The 14,424-nt window shown below is 47.3% G+C and overlaps 30 non-coding genes across 30 annotated transcripts; all 30 read right to left on the reverse strand.

Moving 5' to 3' along the window:
• Positions 1–107: 107 nt before the first annotated feature.
• On the reverse strand, positions 108–226 carry LOC123109456 (5S ribosomal RNA). The gene has a single exon (XR_006452683.1). It is a non-coding gene; the product is annotated as a 5S ribosomal RNA (ribosomal RNA).
• A 365-nt stretch (positions 227–591) lies between these two features.
• On the reverse strand, positions 592–710 carry LOC123108620 (5S ribosomal RNA). Its single transcript, XR_006451947.1, has one exon. It is a non-coding gene; the product is annotated as a 5S ribosomal RNA (ribosomal RNA).
• Positions 711–1,075: 365 nt separating this feature from the next.
• On the reverse strand, positions 1,076–1,194 carry LOC123108682 (5S ribosomal RNA). Its single transcript, XR_006452008.1, has one exon. It is a non-coding gene; the product is annotated as a 5S ribosomal RNA (ribosomal RNA).
• Positions 1,195–1,559: 365 nt separating this feature from the next.
• Positions 1,560–1,678, reverse strand: LOC123108625 (5S ribosomal RNA). Its single transcript, XR_006451951.1, has one exon. It is a non-coding gene; the product is annotated as a 5S ribosomal RNA (ribosomal RNA).
• A 364-nt stretch (positions 1,679–2,042) lies between these two features.
• On the reverse strand, positions 2,043–2,161 carry LOC123109688 (5S ribosomal RNA). Its single transcript, XR_006452931.1, has one exon. It is a non-coding gene; the product is annotated as a 5S ribosomal RNA (ribosomal RNA).
• Positions 2,162–2,526: 365 nt separating this feature from the next.
• On the reverse strand, positions 2,527–2,645 carry LOC123109509 (5S ribosomal RNA). The gene has a single exon (XR_006452736.1). It is a non-coding gene; the product is annotated as a 5S ribosomal RNA (ribosomal RNA).
• Positions 2,646–3,009: 364 nt separating this feature from the next.
• LOC123109804 (5S ribosomal RNA) lies at positions 3,010–3,128 on the reverse strand. Its single transcript, XR_006453049.1, has one exon. It is a non-coding gene; the product is annotated as a 5S ribosomal RNA (ribosomal RNA).
• A 365-nt stretch (positions 3,129–3,493) lies between these two features.
• LOC123109637 (5S ribosomal RNA) lies at positions 3,494–3,612 on the reverse strand. Its single transcript, XR_006452871.1, has one exon. It is a non-coding gene; the product is annotated as a 5S ribosomal RNA (ribosomal RNA).
• Positions 3,613–3,977: 365 nt separating this feature from the next.
• LOC123108836 (5S ribosomal RNA) lies at positions 3,978–4,095 on the reverse strand. Its single transcript, XR_006452170.1, has one exon. It is a non-coding gene; the product is annotated as a 5S ribosomal RNA (ribosomal RNA).
• Positions 4,096–4,460: 365 nt separating this feature from the next.
• Positions 4,461–4,579, reverse strand: LOC123109644 (5S ribosomal RNA). Its single transcript, XR_006452880.1, has one exon. It is a non-coding gene; the product is annotated as a 5S ribosomal RNA (ribosomal RNA).
• A 364-nt stretch (positions 4,580–4,943) lies between these two features.
• LOC123108728 (5S ribosomal RNA) lies at positions 4,944–5,062 on the reverse strand. The gene has a single exon (XR_006452055.1). It is a non-coding gene; the product is annotated as a 5S ribosomal RNA (ribosomal RNA).
• Positions 5,063–5,426: 364 nt separating this feature from the next.
• Positions 5,427–5,545, reverse strand: LOC123108851 (5S ribosomal RNA). The gene has a single exon (XR_006452188.1). It is a non-coding gene; the product is annotated as a 5S ribosomal RNA (ribosomal RNA).
• Positions 5,546–5,909: 364 nt separating this feature from the next.
• LOC123108711 (5S ribosomal RNA) lies at positions 5,910–6,028 on the reverse strand. Its single transcript, XR_006452038.1, has one exon. It is a non-coding gene; the product is annotated as a 5S ribosomal RNA (ribosomal RNA).
• A 370-nt stretch (positions 6,029–6,398) lies between these two features.
• On the reverse strand, positions 6,399–6,517 carry LOC123109466 (5S ribosomal RNA). Its single transcript, XR_006452693.1, has one exon. It is a non-coding gene; the product is annotated as a 5S ribosomal RNA (ribosomal RNA).
• Positions 6,518–6,882: 365 nt separating this feature from the next.
• On the reverse strand, positions 6,883–7,001 carry LOC123108804 (5S ribosomal RNA). The gene has a single exon (XR_006452133.1). It is a non-coding gene; the product is annotated as a 5S ribosomal RNA (ribosomal RNA).
• A 365-nt stretch (positions 7,002–7,366) lies between these two features.
• Positions 7,367–7,485, reverse strand: LOC123108790 (5S ribosomal RNA). The gene has a single exon (XR_006452116.1). It is a non-coding gene; the product is annotated as a 5S ribosomal RNA (ribosomal RNA).
• A 370-nt stretch (positions 7,486–7,855) lies between these two features.
• LOC123109784 (5S ribosomal RNA) lies at positions 7,856–7,974 on the reverse strand. Its single transcript, XR_006453030.1, has one exon. It is a non-coding gene; the product is annotated as a 5S ribosomal RNA (ribosomal RNA).
• Positions 7,975–8,339: 365 nt separating this feature from the next.
• On the reverse strand, positions 8,340–8,458 carry LOC123109797 (5S ribosomal RNA). Its single transcript, XR_006453042.1, has one exon. It is a non-coding gene; the product is annotated as a 5S ribosomal RNA (ribosomal RNA).
• A 370-nt stretch (positions 8,459–8,828) lies between these two features.
• Positions 8,829–8,947, reverse strand: LOC123108912 (5S ribosomal RNA). Its single transcript, XR_006452258.1, has one exon. It is a non-coding gene; the product is annotated as a 5S ribosomal RNA (ribosomal RNA).
• A 370-nt stretch (positions 8,948–9,317) lies between these two features.
• On the reverse strand, positions 9,318–9,436 carry LOC123109703 (5S ribosomal RNA). The gene has a single exon (XR_006452945.1). It is a non-coding gene; the product is annotated as a 5S ribosomal RNA (ribosomal RNA).
• Positions 9,437–9,801: 365 nt separating this feature from the next.
• LOC123109468 (5S ribosomal RNA) lies at positions 9,802–9,920 on the reverse strand. Its single transcript, XR_006452695.1, has one exon. It is a non-coding gene; the product is annotated as a 5S ribosomal RNA (ribosomal RNA).
• Positions 9,921–10,285: 365 nt separating this feature from the next.
• On the reverse strand, positions 10,286–10,404 carry LOC123108678 (5S ribosomal RNA). The gene has a single exon (XR_006452003.1). It is a non-coding gene; the product is annotated as a 5S ribosomal RNA (ribosomal RNA).
• A 370-nt stretch (positions 10,405–10,774) lies between these two features.
• Positions 10,775–10,893, reverse strand: LOC123109476 (5S ribosomal RNA). Its single transcript, XR_006452703.1, has one exon. It is a non-coding gene; the product is annotated as a 5S ribosomal RNA (ribosomal RNA).
• Positions 10,894–11,258: 365 nt separating this feature from the next.
• Positions 11,259–11,377, reverse strand: LOC123109459 (5S ribosomal RNA). Its single transcript, XR_006452686.1, has one exon. It is a non-coding gene; the product is annotated as a 5S ribosomal RNA (ribosomal RNA).
• A 370-nt stretch (positions 11,378–11,747) lies between these two features.
• Positions 11,748–11,866, reverse strand: LOC123108749 (5S ribosomal RNA). Its single transcript, XR_006452075.1, has one exon. It is a non-coding gene; the product is annotated as a 5S ribosomal RNA (ribosomal RNA).
• Positions 11,867–12,236: 370 nt separating this feature from the next.
• LOC123109853 (5S ribosomal RNA) lies at positions 12,237–12,355 on the reverse strand. The gene has a single exon (XR_006453096.1). It is a non-coding gene; the product is annotated as a 5S ribosomal RNA (ribosomal RNA).
• A 364-nt stretch (positions 12,356–12,719) lies between these two features.
• LOC123109469 (5S ribosomal RNA) lies at positions 12,720–12,838 on the reverse strand. The gene has a single exon (XR_006452696.1). It is a non-coding gene; the product is annotated as a 5S ribosomal RNA (ribosomal RNA).
• A 365-nt stretch (positions 12,839–13,203) lies between these two features.
• On the reverse strand, positions 13,204–13,322 carry LOC123108883 (5S ribosomal RNA). Its single transcript, XR_006452224.1, has one exon. It is a non-coding gene; the product is annotated as a 5S ribosomal RNA (ribosomal RNA).
• A 365-nt stretch (positions 13,323–13,687) lies between these two features.
• On the reverse strand, positions 13,688–13,806 carry LOC123109771 (5S ribosomal RNA). Its single transcript, XR_006453014.1, has one exon. It is a non-coding gene; the product is annotated as a 5S ribosomal RNA (ribosomal RNA).
• Positions 13,807–14,176: 370 nt separating this feature from the next.
• Positions 14,177–14,295, reverse strand: LOC123109743 (5S ribosomal RNA). Its single transcript, XR_006452983.1, has one exon. It is a non-coding gene; the product is annotated as a 5S ribosomal RNA (ribosomal RNA).
• Positions 14,296–14,424: the final 129 nt, after the last annotated feature.

A 14,424-nucleotide genomic window follows, 5' to 3' on the forward strand; every position in this document is an offset into this window, starting at 1 on the left:
CTCCGAGCTAAAACATATCGCAAATGTCAAAAATATGATGACAGGCTTAATATATATCACGCACGTGCGTTCTGTTCCTCACGTACGTACAAAAATAATTAAAAAAGGGAATGCAACACGAGGACTTCCCAGGAGGTCACCCATCCTAGTACTACTCTCGCCCAAGCACGCTTAACTTCGGAGTTCTGATGGGATCCAGTGCTTTAGTGCTGGTATGATCGCATCCAACATGTTACCCCCGGCTTCATCCCTTATGCTTCCCACTCCCACATCCGCTACAAAGACGGCCGTACATTCTTACTATCATTACAACCGTCGCCTACTAATGGATAATGCCCTATACTACTTACTCTCTCGCTCAACTACGAAGACGAGTTTACCACGATTTCCACCCCTCCCTCTATACCGCAGCAACACGTATTTTACACCCCTTTCAGAACGCGCTTTTCGCGCCCCAACTCTACCTAGACGCGTGACTAATGAGCTCCGAGCTAAAACATATCGCAAATGTCAAAAATATGATGACAGGCTTAATATATATCACGCACGTGTGTTCTGTTCCTCACGTACGTACAAAAATAATTAAAAAAGGGAGTGCAACACGAGGACTTCCCAGGAGGTCACCCATCCTAGTACTACTCTCGCCCAAGCACGCTTAACTTCGGAGTTTTGATGGGATCCGGTGCTTTAGTGCTGGTATGATCGCATCCGACATGTTACCCCCGGCTTCATCCCTTATGCTTCTCACTCCCACGTCCGCTACAAAGACGGCCGTACATTCTTACTACCATTACAACCGTCGCCTACTAATGGATAATGCCCTATACTACTTACTCTCTCGCTCAACTATGAAGACAAGTTTACCACGATTTCCACCCTTCCCTCTATACCGCAGCAACACGTATTTCACACCCCTTTCAGAACGCGCTTTTCGTGCCCCAACTCTCCCTAGACGCGTGACTAATGAGCTCCGAGCTAAAACATATCGCAAATGTCAAAAATATGATGACAGGCTTAATATATATCACGCACGTGCGTTCTGTTCCTCACGTACGTACAAAAATAATTAAAAAAGGGAATGCAACACGAGGACTTGCCAGGAGGTCACCCATCCTAGTACTACTCTCGCCCAAGCACGCTTCACTTCGGAGATCTGATGGGATCCGGTGCTTTAGTGCTGGTATGATCGCATCCAACATGTTACCCCCGGCTTCATCCCTTATGCTTCCCACTCCCACGTCCGCTACAAAGACGGCCGTACATTCTTACTACCATTATAACCGTCGCCTACTAATGGATAATGCCCTATACTACTTACTCTCTCGCTCAACTACGAAGACGAGTTTACCACGATTTCCACCCCTCCCTCTATACCGCAGCAACACGTATTTTACACCCCTTTCAGAACGCGCTTTTCGCGCCCCAACTCTCCCTAGACGCGTGACTAATGAGCTCCGAGCTAAAACATATCGCAAATGTCAAAAATATGATGACAGGCTTAATATATATCACGCACGTGCGTTCTGTTCCTCACGTACGTACAAAAATAATTAAAAAAGGGAATGCAACACGAGGACTTCCCAGCAGGTCACCCATCCTAGTACTACTCTCGCCCAAGCATGCTTAACTTCGGAGTTCTGATGGGATCCAGTGCTTTAGTGCTGGTATGATCGCATCCAACATGTTACCCCCGGCTTCATCCCTTATGCTTCCCACTCCCACGTCCGCTACAAAGACGGCCGTACATTCTTACTACCATTACAACCGTCACCTACTAATGGATAATGCCCTATACTACTTACTCTCTCGCTCAACTACGAAGACGAGTTTACCACGATTTCCACCCCTCCCTCTATACCGCAGCAACACGTATTTTACACCCCTTTCAGAACGCGCTTTTCGCGCCCCAACTCTCCCTAGACGCGTGACTAATGAGCTCCGAGATAAACATATCGCAAATGTCAAAAATATGATGACATGCTTAATATATATCACGCATGTGCGTTCTGTTCCTCACGTACGTACAAAAATAATTAAAAAAGGGAATGCAACACGAGGACTTCCCAGGAGGTCACCCATCCTAGTACTACTCTCGCCCAAGCACGCTTAACTTCGGAGTTCTGATGGGATCCGGTGCTTTAGTGCTGGTATGATCGCATCCAACATGTTACCCCCGGCTTCATCCCTTATGATTCCCACTCCCACGTCCGCTACAAAGACGGCCGTACATTCTTACTACCATTACAACCGTCACCTACTAATGGATAATGCCCTATACTACTTACTCTCTCGCTCAACTACGAAGACGAGTTTACCACGATTTCCACCCGTCCCTCTATACCGCAGCAACACGTATTTTACACCCCTTTCAGAACGCGCTTTTCGCGCCCCAACTCTCCCTAGACGCGTGACTAATGAGCTCCGAGCTAAAACATATCGCAAATGTCAAAAATATGATGACAAGCTTAATATATATCACGCATGTGCGTTCTGTTCCTCACGTACGTACAAAAATAATTAAAAAAGGGAATGCAACACGAGGACTTCCCAGGAGGTCACCCATCCTAGTACTACTCTCGCCCAAGCACGCTTAACTTTGGAGTTCTGATGGGATCCGGTGCTTTAGTGCTGGTATGATCGCATCCAACATGTTACCCCCGGCTTCATCCCTTATGCTTCCCACTCCCACGTCCGCTACAAAGACGGCCGTACATTCTTACTACCATTACAACCGTCACCTACTAATGGATAATGCCCTATACTACTTACTCTCTCGCTCAACTACGAAGACGAGTTTACCACGATTTCCACCCCTCCCTCTATACCGCGGCAACACGTATTTTACACCCCTTTCAGAACGCGCTTTTCGCGCCCCAACTCTCCCTAGATGCGTGACTAATGAGCTCCGAGCTAAACACATCGCAAATGTCAAAAATATGATGACAGGCTTAATATATATCACGCACGTGCGTTCTGTTCCTCACGTACGTACAAAAATAATTAAAAAAGGGAATGCAACACGAGGACTTCCCAGGAGGTCACCCATCCTAGTACTACTCTCGCCCAAGCACGCTTAACTTCGGAGTTCTGATGGGATCCGGTGCTTTAGTGCTGGTATGATCGCATCCGACATGTTACCCCCGGCTTCATCCCTTATGCTTCTCACTCCCACGTCCGCTACAAAGACGGCCGTACATTCTTACTACCATTACAACCGTCGCCTACTAATGGATAATGCCCTATACTACTTACTCTCTCGCTCAACTACGAAGACGAGTTTACCATGATTTCCACTCCTCCCTCTATACCGCGGCAACACGTATTTTACACCCCTTTCAAAACGCGCTTTTCGCGCCCCAACTCTCCCTAGACGCGTGACTAATGAGCTCCGAGCTAAAACATATCGCAAATGTCAAAAATATGATGACAGGCTTAATATATATCACGCACGTGCGTTCTGTTCCTCACGTACGTACAAAAATAATTAAAAAAGGGAATGCAACACGAGGACTTCCCAGGAGGTCACCCATCCTAGTACTACTCTCGCCCAAGCACGCTTAACTTCGGAGTTCTGATGGGATCCAGTGCTTTAGTGCTGGTGTGATCGCATCCAACTTGTTACCCCCGGCTTCATCCCTTATGCTTCCCACTCCCACGTCCGCTACAAAGACGGCCGTACATTCTTACTACCATTACAACCGTCACCTACTAATGGATAATGCCCTATACTACTTACTCTCTCGCTCAACTACGAAGACGAGTTTACCACGATTTCCACCCCTCCCTCTATACCGCAGCAACACGTATTTTACACCCCTTTCAGAACGCGCTTTTCGCGCCCCAACTCTCCCTAGACGCGTGACTAATGAGCTCCGAGCTAAAACATATCGCAAATGTCAAATATATGATGACAGGCTTAATATATATCACGCATGTGCGTTCTGTTCCTCACGTACGTACAAAAATAATTAAAAAAGGGAATGCAACACGAGGACTTCCCAGGAGGTCACCCATCCTAGTGCTACTCTCGCCAAGCACGCTTAACTTCGGAGTTCTGATGGGATCCGGTGCTTTAGTGCTGGTATGATCGCATCCAACATGTTACCCCCGGCTTCAGCCCTTATGCTTCCCACTCCCACGTCCGCTACAAAGACGGCCGTACATTCATACTACCATTACAACCGTCACCTACTAATGGATAATGCCCTATACTACTTACTCTCTCGCTCAACTACGAAGACGAGTTTACCACGATTTCCACCCCTCCCTCTATACCGCAGCAACACGTATTTTACACCCCTTTCAGAACGCGCTTTTCGCGCCCCAACTCTCCCTAGATGCGTGACTAATGAGCTCCGAGCTAAAACATATCGCAAATGTCAAAAATATGATGACAGGCTTAATATATATCACGCATGTGCATTCTGTTCCTCACGTACGTACAAAATTAATTAAAAAAGGGAATGCAACACGAGGACTTCCCAGGAGGTCACCCATCCTAGTACTACTCTCGCCCAAGCACGCTTAACTTCGGAGTTCTGATCGGATCCGGTGCTTTAGTGCTGGTATGATCGCATCCAACATGTTACCCCCGGCTTCATCCCTTATGCTTCCCACTCCCACGTCCGCTACAAAGACGGCCGTACATTCTTACTACCATTACAACCGTCGCCTACTAATGGATAATGCCCTATACTACTTACTCTCTCGCTCAACTACAAAGACGAGTTTACCACGATTTCCACCCCTCCCTCTATACCGCGGCAACACGTATTTTACACCCCTTTCAGAACGCGCTTTTCGCGCCCCAACTCTCTCTAGACGCGTGACTAATGAGCTCCGAGCTAAACATATCGCAAATGTCAAAAATATGATGACAGGCTTAATATATATTACGCACGTGCGTTCTGTTCCTCACGTACGTACAAAAATAATTAAAAAAGGGAATGCAACACGAGGACTTCCCAGGAGGTCACCCATCCTAGTACTACTCTCGCCCAAGCACGCTTAACTTTGGAGTTCTGATCGGATCCGATGCTTTAGTGCTGGTATGATCGCATCCAACATATTACCCCCGGCTTCATCCCTTATGCTTCCCACTCCCACATCCGCTACAAAGACGGCCGTACATTCTTACTACCATTACAACCGTCGCCTACTAATGGATAATGCCCTATACTACTTACTCTCTCGCTCAACTACGAAGACGAGTTTACCACGATTTCCACCCCTCCGTCTATACCGCGGCAACACGTATTTGACACCCCTTTCAGAACGCGCTTTTCGCACCCCAACTCTCCCTAGACGCGTGACTAATGAGCTCCGAGCTAAACATATCGCAAATGTCAAAAATATGATGACAGGCTTAATATATATCACGCACGTGCGTTCTGTTCCTCACGTACGTACAAAAATAATTAAAAAAGGGAATGCAACATGAGGACTTCCCAGGAGGTCACCCATCCTAGTACTACTCTCGCCCAAGCACGCTTAACTTCGGAGTTCTGATGGGATCCAATGCTTTAGTGCTGGTATGATCGGATCCGACATGTTACCCCCGGCTTCATCCCTTATGCTTCCCACTCCCACGTCCGCTACAAAGACGGCCGTACATTCTTACTACCATTACAACTGTCGCCTACTAATGGATAATGTCCTATACTACTTACTGTCTCGCTCAACTACGAAGACGAGTTTACCACGATTTCCACCCCTCCCTCTATACCGCAGCAACACGTATTTTACACCCTTTCAGAACGCGCTTTTCGCGCCCCAACTCTCCCTAGACGCGTGACTAATGAGCTCCGAGCTAAAACATACCGCAAATGTCAAAAATATGATGACAGGCTTAATATATATCACGCACGTGCGTTCTGTTCCTCACGTACGTACAAAAATAATTAAAAAAGGGAATGCAACACAAGGACTTCCCAGGAGGTCACCCATCCTAGTACTACTCTCCCCCAAGCACGCTTAACTTCGGAGTTCTGATGGGATCCGGTGCTTTAGTGCTGGTATCATCGCATCCGATCCGACATGTTACCCCCGGCTTCATCCCTTATGCTTCCCACTCCCACGTCCGCTACAAAGACGGCCGTACATTCTTACTACCATTACAACCGTCGCCTTCTAATGGATAATGCCCTATACTATTTACTCTCTCGCTCAACTACGAAGACGAGTTTACCACGATTTCCACCCCTCCCTCTATACCGCAGCAACACGTATTTTACACCCCTTTCAGAACGCGCTTTTCGCGCCCCAACTCTCCCTAGACGCGTGACTAATGAGCTCCGAGCTAAAACATATCGCAAATGTCAAAAATATGATGACAGCCTTAATATATATCACGCACGTGCGTTCTGTTCCTCACGTACGTACAAAAATAATTAAAAAAGGGAATGCAACACGAGGACTTCCTAGGAGGTCACCCATCCTAGTACTACTCTCGCCCAAGCACGCTTAACTTCGGAGTTCTGATGGGATCCGGTGCTTTAGTGCTGGTATGATCGCATCCAACATGTTACCCCCGGCTTCATCCCTTATGCTTCCCACTCCCACGTCCGCTACAAAGACGGCCGTACATTCTTACTACCATTACAACCGTCGCCTCCTAATGGATAATGCCCTATACTACTTACTCTCTCACTCAACTACGAAGACGAGTTTACCACGATTTCCACCCCTCCCTCTATACCGCAGCAACACGTATTTTACACCCCTTTCAGAACGCGCTTTTTGCGCCCCAACTCTCCCTAGACGCGTGACTAATGAGCTCCGAGCTAAAACATATCGCAAATGTCAAAAATATGATGACAGACTTAATATATATCACGCACGTGCGTTCTGTTCCTCACGTACGTACAAAAATAATTAAAAAAGGGAATGCAACACGAGGACTTCCCAGGAGGTCACCCATCCTAGTACTACTCTTGCCCAAGCACGCTTAACTTCGGAGTTTTGATGGGATCCGGTGCTTTAGTGCTGGTATGATCACATCGGAGATGTTAACCCCGGCTTCATCCCTTATGCTTCCCACTCCCACGTCCGCTACAAAGACGGCCCTACATTCTTACTACCATTACAACCGTCGCCTACTAATGGATAATGCCCTATACTACTTACTCTCTCGCTCAACTACGAAGACGAGTTTACCACAATTTCCACCCCTCCCTCTATACCGTAGCAACACGTATTTTACACCCCTTTCAGAACGCGCTTTTCGCGCCCCAACTCTCCCTAGACACGTGACTAATGAGCTCCGAGCTAAAACATATCGCAAATGTCAAAAATATGATGACAGGCTTAATATATATCACGCACATGCGTTCTGTTCCTCACGTACGTACAAAAATAATTAAAAAAGGGAATGCAACACGAAGACTTCCCAGGAGGTCACCCATCCTAGTATTACTCTCGCCCAAGCATGCTTAACTTCGGAGTTCTGATGGGATCTGGTGCTTTAGTGCTGGTATGATCGCATCCGATCCGACATGTTACCCCCGGCTTCATACCTTATGCTTCCCACTCCCACGTCCGCTACAAAGACGGCCGTACATTCTTACTACCATTACAACCGTCGCCTACTAATGGATAATGCCCTATACTATTTACTCTCTCGCTCAACTACGAAGACGAGTTTACCACGATTTCCACCCCTCCCTCTATACCGCAGCAACACGTATTTTACACCCCTTTCAGAACGCGCTTTTCGCGCCCCAACTCTCCCTAGACGCGTGACTAATGAGCTCCGAGCTAAAACATATCGCAAATGTCAAAAATATGATGACAGGCTTAATATATATCACGCACGTGCGTTCTGTTCCTCACGTACGTACAAAAATAATTAAAAAAGGGAATGCAACACGAGGACTTCCTAGGAGGTCACCCATCCTAGTACTACTCTCGCCCAAGCACGCTTAACTTCGGAGTTCTGATGGGATCCAGTGCTTTAGTGCTGGTATGATCGCATCAGACATGTTACCCCCGGCTTCATCCCTTATGCTTCCCACTCCCACGTCCGCTATAAAGACGGCTCTACATTCTTACTACCATTACAACCGTCGCATACTAATGGATAATGCCCTATACTACTTACTCTCTCGCTCAACTACGAAGACGAGTTTACCACGGTTTCCACCCCTCCCTGTATACCGCAGCAACACGTATTTTACACCCCTTTCAGAACGCGCTTTTCGCGCCCCAACTCTCCCTAGACACGTGACTAATGAGCTCCGAGCTAAAACATATCGCAAATGTCAAAAATATGATGACAGGCTTAATATATATCACGCACGTGCGTTCTGTTCCTCACGTACGTACAAAAATAATTAAAAAAGGGAATGCAACACGAGGACTTCCAAGGAGGTCACCCATCCTAGTACTACTCTCGCCCAAGCACGCTTAACTTCGGAGTTCTGATGGGATCCAGTGCTTTAGTGCTGGTATCATCGCATCCGATCCGACATGTTACCCCCGGCTTCATCCCTTATGCTTCCCACTCCCACGTCCGCTACAAAGACGGCCGTACATTCTTACTACCATTACAACCGTCGCCTACTAATGGATAATGCCCTATACTATTTACTCTCTCGCTCAACTACGAAGACGAGTTTACCACGATTTCCACCCCTCCCTCTATACCGCAGCAACACGTATTTTACACCCCTTTCAGAACGCGCTTTTCGCGCCCCAACTCTCCCTAGACGCATGACTAATGAGCTCCGAGCTAAAACATATCGCAAATGTCAAAAATATGATGACATGCTTAATATATATCACGCACGTGCGTTCTGTTCCTCACGTACGTACAAAAATAATTAAAAAAGGGAATGCAACACGAGGATTTCCCAGGAGGTCACCCATCCTAGTACCACTCTCGCCCAAGGACGCTTAACTTCAGAGTTCTGATGGTATCCGGTGCTTTAGTGCTGGTATGACCGCATCCGATCCGACATGTTACCCCCGGCTTCATCCCTTATGCTTCCCACTCCCACGTCCGCTACAAAGACGGCCGTACATTCTTACTACCATTACAACCGTCGCCTACTAATGGATAATGCCCTATACTACTTATTCTCTCGCTCAACTACGAAGACGAGTTTACCACGATTTCCACCCCTCCCTCTATACCGCAGCAACACGTATTTTACACCCCTTTCAGAACGCGCTTTTCGCGCCCCAACTCTCCCTAGACGCGTGACTAATGAGCTCCGAGCTAAAACATATCGCAAATGTCAAAAATATGATGACAGGCTTAATATATATCACGCACGTGCGTTCTGTTCCTCACGTACGTACAAAAATAATTAAAAAAGGGAATGCAACACGAGGACTTCCCAGGAGGTCACCCATCCTAGTACTACTCTCGCCCAAGCACGCTTAACTTCGGAGTTCTGATGGGATCGGGTGCTTTAGTGCTGGTATGATCGCATCCGACATGTTACCCCCGGCTTCATCCCTTATGCTTCCCACTCCCACGTCCGCTACAAAGACGGCCGTACATTCTTACTACCATTACAACCGTCGCCTACTAATGGATAATGCCCTATACTACTTACTCTCTCGCTCAACTACGAAGACGAGTTTACCATGATTTCCACCCCTCCCTCTATACCGCAGGAACACGTATTTTACACCCCTTTCAGAACGCGCTTTTCGCGCCCCAACTCTCCCTAGACGCGTGACTAATGAGCTCCGAGCTAAAACATATCGCAAATATCAAAAATATGATGACAGGCTTAATATATATCACGCACGTGCGTTCTGTTCCTCACGTACGTACAAAAATAATTAAAAAAGGGAATGCAACACGAGGACTTCCTAGGAGGTCACCCATCCTAGTACTACTCTCGCCCAAGCACGCTTAACTTCGGAGTTCTGATGGGATCCGGTGCTTTAGTGCTGGTATGATCGCATCCAACATGTTAGCCCTAGCTTCATCCCTTATGCTTCCCACTCCCACGTCCGCTACAAAGACGGCCGTACATTCTTACTACCATTACAACCGTCGCCTACTAACGGATAATGCCCTATACTACTTACTCTCTCGCTCAACTACGAAGACGAGTTTACCACGATTTCCACCCCTCCCTCTATACCGCAGCAACACGTATTTTACACCCCTTTCAGAATGCACTTTTTGCGCCCCAACTCTCCCTAGACGCGTGACTAATGAGCTCCGAGCTAAAACATATCGCAAATGTCAAAAATATGATGACAGACTTAATATATATCACGCACGTGCGTTCTGTTCCTCACGTACGTACAAAAATAATTAAAAAAGGGAATGCAACACGAGGACTTCCCAGGAGGTCACCCATCCTAGTACTACTCTCGCCCAAGCACGCTTAACTTCGGAGTTCTGATGGGATCCGGTGCTTTAGTGCTGGTATGATCGCATCCGATCCGACATGTTACCCCCAGCTTCATCCCTTATGCTTCCCACTCCCACGTCCGCTACAAAGACGGCCGTACATTCTTACTACCATTACAACCGTCGCCTACTAATGGATAATGCCCTATACTATTTACTCTCTCGCTCAACTACAAAGACGAGTTTACCACGATTTCCACCCCTCCCTCTATACCGCAGCAACACGTATTTTACACCCCTTTCAGAACGCGCTTTTCGCGCCCCAACTCTCCCTAGACGCGTGACTAATGAGCTCCGAGCTAAAACATATCGCAAATGTCAAAAATATGATGACAGGCTTAATATATATCACGCACGTGCGTCCTGTTCCTCACGTACATACAAAAATAATTAAAAAAGGGAATGCAACACGAGGACTTCCCAGGAGGTCACCCATCCTAGTACTACTCTCGCCCAAGCACGCTTAACTTCGGAGTTCTGATGGGATCCGGTGCTTTAGTGCTGGTATGATCGCATCAGACATGTTACCCCCGGCTTCATTCCTTATGCTTCCCACTCCCACGTCCGCTATAAAGACGGCCCTACAATCTTACTACCATTACAACCGTCGCCTACTAATGGATAATGCCCTATACTACTTACTCTCTCGCTCAACTACGAAGACGAGTTTACCACGGTTTCCACCCCTCCCTCTATACTGCAGCAACACGTATTTTACACCCCTTTCAGAACGCGCTTTTCGCGCCCCAACTCTCCCTAGACACGTGACTAATGAGCTCCGAGCTAAAACATATCGCAAATGTCAAAAATATGATGACAGGCTTAATATATATCATGCACGTGCGTTCTGTTCCTCACGTACGTACAAAAATAATTAAAAAAGGGAATGCAACACGAGGACTTCCCAGGAGGTCACCCATCCTAGTACTACTCTCGCCCAAGCACGCTTAACTTCGGAGTTCTGATGGGATCCGGTGCTTTAGTGCTGGTATCATCGCATCCGATCCGACATGTTACCCCCGGCTTCATCCCTTATGCTTCCCACTCCCACGTCCGCTACAAAGACGGCCGTACATTCTTACTACCATTACAACCGTCGCCTACTAATGGATAATGCCCTATACTATTTACTCTCTCGCTCAACTACGAAGACGAGTTTACCACGATTTCCACCCCTCCCTCTATACCGCAGCAACACGTATTTTACACCCCTTTCAGAACGCGCTTTTCGCGCCCCAACTCTCCCTAGACGCGTGACTAATGAGCTCCGAGCTAAAACATATCGCAAATGTCAAAAATATGATGACAGGCTTAATATATATCACGCACGTGCGTTCTGTTCCTCACGTACGTACAAAAATAATTAAAAAAGGGAATGCAACACGAGGACTTCCCAGGAGGTCACCCATCCTAGTACCACTCTCGCCCAAGCACGCTTAACTTCAGAGTTCTGATGGTATCCGGTGCTTTAGTGCTGGTATGATCGCATCCGATCCGACATGTTACCCCCGGCTTCATCCCTTATGCTTCCCACTCCCACGTCCGCTACAAAGACGGCCGTACATTCTTACTACCATTACAACCGTCGCCTACTAATGGATAATGCCCTATACTACTTATTCTCTCGCTCAACTACGAAGACGAGTTTACCACGATTTCCACCCCTCCCTCTATACCGCAGCAACACGTATTTTACACCCCTTTCAGAACGCGCTTTTCGCGCCCCAACTCTCCCTAGACGCGTGACTAATGAGCTCCGAGCTAAAACATATCGCAAATGTCAAAAATATGATGACAGGCTTAATATATATCACGCACGTGCGTTCTGTTCCTCACATACGTACAAAAATAATTAAAAAAGGGAATGCAACACGAGGACTTCCCAGGAGGTCACCCATCCTAGTAATACTCTTGCCCAAGCACGCTTAACTTCGGAGTTCTGATGGGATCCGGTGCTTTAGTGCTGGTATGATCGCATCCGACATGTTACCCCCGGCTTCATCCCTTATGCTTCCCACTCCCACGTCCGCTACAAAGACGGCAGTACATTCTTACTACCATTACAACCGTCGCCTACTAATGGATAATGCCCTATACTACTTACTCTCTCGCTCAACTACGAAGACGAGTTTACCATGATTTCCACCCCTCCCTCTATACCGCAGCAACACGTATTTTACACCCCTTTCAGAACGTGCTTTTCGCGCCCCAACTCTCCCTAGACGCATGACTAATGAGCTCCGAGCTAAAATATATCACAAATGTCAAAAATATGATGAAGGCTTAATATATATCACGCACGTGCGTTCTGTTCCTCACGTACGTACAAAAATAATTAAAAAAGGGAATGCAACACGAGGACTTCCTAGGAGGTCACCCATCCTAGTACTACTCTCGCCCAAGCACGCTTAACTTCGGAGTTCTGATGGGATCCGGTGCTTTAGTGCTGGTATGATCGCATCCAACATGTTACCCCCGGCTTCATCCCTTATGCTTCCCACTCCCACGTCCGCTACAAAGACGGCCGTACATTCTTACTACCATTACAACCGTCGCCTACTAATGGATAATGCCCTATACTACTTACTCTCTCGCTCAACTACGAAGACGAGTTTACCACGATTTCCACCCCTCCCTCTATACCGCAGCAACACGTATTTTACACCCCTTTCAGAACGCGCTTTTTGCGCCCCAACTCTCCCTAGACGCGTGACTAATGAGCTCCGAGCTAAAACATATCGCAAATGTCAAAAATATGATGACAGACTTAATATATATCACGCACGTGCGTTCTGTTCCTCACGTATGTACAAAAATAATTAAAAAAGGGAATGCAACACGAGGACTTCCCAGGAGGTCACCCATCCTAGTACTACTCTCGCCCAAGCATGCTTAACTTTGGAGTTTTGATGGGATCCGGTGCTTTAGTGCTGGTATGATCACATCGGACATGTTAACCCCGGCTTCATCCCTTATGCTTCCCACTCCCACGTCCGCTACAAAGACGGCCCTACATTCTTACTACCATTACAACCGTCGCCTACTAATGGATAATGCCCTATACTACTTACTCTCTCGCTCAACTACGAAGACGAGTTTACCACAATTTCCACCCCTCCCTCTATACCGTAGCAACACGTATTTTACACCCCTTTCAGAACGCGCTTTTCGCGCCCCAACTCTCCCTAGACACGTGACTAATGAGCTCCGAGCTAAAACATATCGCAAATGTCAAAAATATTATGACTGGCTTAATATATATCACGCACATGCGTTCTGTTCCTCACGTACGTACAAAAATAATTAAAAAAGGGAATGCAACACGAAGACTTCCCAGGAGGTCACCCATCCTAGTATTACTCTCGCCCAAGCACGCTTAACTTCGGAGTTCTGATGGGATCCGGTGCTTTAGTGCTGGTATGATCGCATCCGATCCGACATGTTACCCCCGGCTTCATCCCTTATGCTTCCCACTCCCACGTCCGCTACAAAGACGGCCGTACATTCCTACTACCATTACAACCGTCGCCTACTAATGGATAATGCCCTATACTATTTACTCTCTCGCTCAACTACGAAGACGAGTTTACCACGATTTCCACCCCTCCCTCTATACCGCAGCAACACGTATTTTACACCCCTTTCAGAACGCGCTTTTCGCGCCCCAACTCTCCCTAGACGCGTGACTAATGAGCTCCGAGCTAAAACATATCGCAAATGTCAAAAATATGATGACAGGCTTAATATATATCACGCACGTGCGTTCTGTTCCTCACGTACGTACAAAAATAATTAAGAAAGGGAATGCAACACGAGGACTTCCCAGGAGGACACCCATCCTAGTACTACTCTCGCCCAAGCACGCTTAACTTCGGAGTTCTGATGGGGTCCGGTGCTTTAGTGCTGGTATGATCGCATCCGACATGTTACCCCCGGCTTCATCCCTTATGCTTCCCACTCCCACGTCCGCTACAAAGACGGCCTGTCACACCCTAGCTAGTCATGCATTAGAGTGTTGCATCATGTTTACTCTTTCATCAGAAACTTGA

This window comes from Triticum aestivum, chromosome 5A, assembly GCF_018294505.1.
Source record: "Triticum aestivum cultivar Chinese Spring chromosome 5A, IWGSC CS RefSeq v2.1, whole genome shotgun sequence".
Taxonomy (NCBI): Eukaryota; Viridiplantae; Streptophyta; class Magnoliopsida; order Poales; family Poaceae; genus Triticum; species Triticum aestivum.